At 46.5% G+C, this 2,511-nt stretch overlaps 1 non-coding gene across 1 annotated transcript; it reads left to right on the top strand.

Moving 5' to 3' along the window:
* The first annotated feature begins 2,091 nt into the window (after positions 1 to 2,091).
* On the top strand, positions 2,092 to 2,251 carry LOC111726697. Its single transcript, XR_002774409.1, has one exon. It is a non-coding gene; the product is annotated as a U1 spliceosomal RNA (small nuclear RNA).
* The last annotated feature ends 260 nt before the right edge of the window (positions 2,252 to 2,511 follow it).

The raw sequence follows: 2,511 nt of genomic DNA, 5'->3' as shown, positions 1-2,511 counted from the left end.
CCAGCTCTTCCCCTGACTAGCTTCTTCTCGCTTCTTAACAGGTGTCTCCCAGGCGCCCCCATTTGCTATTCCCTTTGTAGCAACCTTCCCTTTTCCTTCACACCTGAATCACGGTGTAGATGTGTCTGCACTTGTCTAATGAATAGACTCTCAGCTGCCTGAGGGCAGAAACCACATCTCTTGGTGTAGGGCTGTATCATCAGTGCCTAACACAAAAGACAATTGATAAATACTTGAAAGGAAATAAAATTGACTGAAGACCCCACAACCTGCCACTCAGAAACACATGAGAAATGCGATTAATAAGTCCCAAAGTGCAAAACGAGGGGAGGCTCCCTGCCGCCTGCCTCTGAGCCTGGTGCTGCTGGACCCCAGGTGGAGTTTTGGGGGCATGCACATACACACTCATATCTCTGTCTGCAGGGGACCGGCCAGAGCTGAGGCTGGTGGGTGGCCCAGGCCGCTGCTCAGGACGTGTGGAGGTCCTCCACGAGGGTGTCTGGGGCACCGTGTGTGACGACCTGTGGGACCTGAACGAAGCACAGGTGGTGTGCCGACAGCTCCAGTGTGGACAGGCTGTTTCAAGCCCTGGTGAGGCCCACTTCGGCCCAGGCTCAGGAGACATCTTGCTGGACAACCTGCAGTGCTCTGGAGTGGAGCACTACCTGGACCAGTGCGGCCACTCAGGCTGGTCAGAGCACAACTGTGGTCACCACGAGGATGCCGGTGTCATCTGCACAGGTATCTTCTCCCCCCGAGGCAATAATTTCTGATGCTGTGGTTGAAAACATTTTGAAGCACTGTGTGTCCTGGGTGAAATTTTCCTCCATTCATCTGCCTGGTCATTCCTCTAGCATCTCCTCCAGACCAGGCCTTGATCTCAGGCACAGGCTCTGACTTGGGCAGCTCTGGAGTCACACAGGGGACATCTTGAATGTTAGTGGGCACCAGCATCACCTGGGGCATTACACACAGATTCTAGAGCTCCATCCCCAAGGGGCCCCCAAATCTACATTTTAACAAGTAGTGCAGGGATTCCACATAAGAGAGGCAGAGCGTAATCCAACCCCTGGCTGCCATGGGACAGAACTGACCCAGCCCTCATAGTCAGAGTCCTTGCCAGAGGAGAGTTGACATTGTCCAGGGGGCAGTTCTAGTACTCTAGGTTCCTGTACTAAGAAGAGGCATGGTCCTCCCCTCTCCTCCCACACCCTTGTCACCCCAAAGAGATTGACCTATTGCCTTTTTTTATGTATCCAGATGCAGAAGACATATCTTTGCTCACACCTCCAGGTATGTCCATATTTTTTCTAATCCAGGCAACATCCCAATAATAATAATACCAATAATAATAGCAGAAAGTATTTATTAATGCTGAGAACTAGACACTGTTCTAAACCCTTCACATATTTAACCCTTGTAATCCCCACAAGAACTCCTTGAGATAAATGTTTGGATTATTTGCATTTTCCAGATTAACTGAGACACAGGAATTTAGCAAGGGACCCAGGGCTGGCTAGTAGATTTGAACCTGAGCTGGCAATGCTCTTGGCTGTAAGTCTTATTTGCTATACTCATTCACTGGCCTGGCTACACAAAGACCAAGCAAAACTAAAGTAAAGGAGAAGAGATGTTTTTCTCAGATCATTACAAATTATCAGGAAAATCCTGGAACAAATCATTATGTATTATATTGACAGAAGAGAAATTTGAAACACAGAAAGGTTAAGTAACTGTCTCAAGGTCAGTCAGCAAGTTCATGGTAGAGCCAAGTTCTGACGCTGATCAAGTCTGACTACAAAGTATATGCTGTCGATGATCTTATAACTTTTGCCTCTTTTCAAAAATCTTATAATTTAATGATTGAATGATATTCATTTGTAATAAAAACCACAGATTAGAAAAGTCAGACCAACACATGCACTGAAAATTCTGAAACAATGCCAGAAGTGAGTGAAAAGTCATTTTGTTTCATTGAAACAGACATTTCTGTGCGTCTTTTCAGCAGCAGGCATAATGCAGGGGGTTCTGGATAAATTAATTTATTTAATCCTCACAGGTGAGGATTAAGGTTATCAAAAATCCTTCCCAATACCTGGCAGGGGAGATACCATGATCACGAGGGTGGTTTTCCCAGGGCGAGGCTTATCTATTGCACTCCGGATGTGCTGACCCCTGCAATTTCCCCAAATGTGGGAAACTCAACTGCATCATTTGTGGTAGTGGGAGACTGTGTTCATGCTTTTCCCTGGAAAAGAAGGAAAAAAAACGCCTTCCCAAAAAAACCTGATTAGAAGGTGGCACAACTGGAATTTATACGGCTATTTCTTGACCTTTGAATGTGGCTGGCTGTCCCCACACAGCTTCAGAGAAAACACAAGTCACAAGGTGTTAAAGGTATATATTAGGGGTAGAAACATCTCTCTCAGGCACTTGCCTAGAGAAGTTCTAATGTGCTCCAGGTGTTCCTGGGGAAAGGCCAGCTTTCTGTGTTAAAGTCATGAGTGAGAG

This window comes from Otolemur garnettii, unplaced genomic scaffold (assembly GCF_000181295.1).
Source record: "Otolemur garnettii isolate 467f Iridium unplaced genomic scaffold, OtoGar3 scaffold00075, whole genome shotgun sequence".
Classification (NCBI taxonomy): Eukaryota; Metazoa; Chordata; class Mammalia; order Primates; family Galagidae; genus Otolemur; species Otolemur garnettii.
Note: the sequence above shows the minus strand (reverse complement) of the source record. Positions and strands in the feature narration are given on the sequence as shown.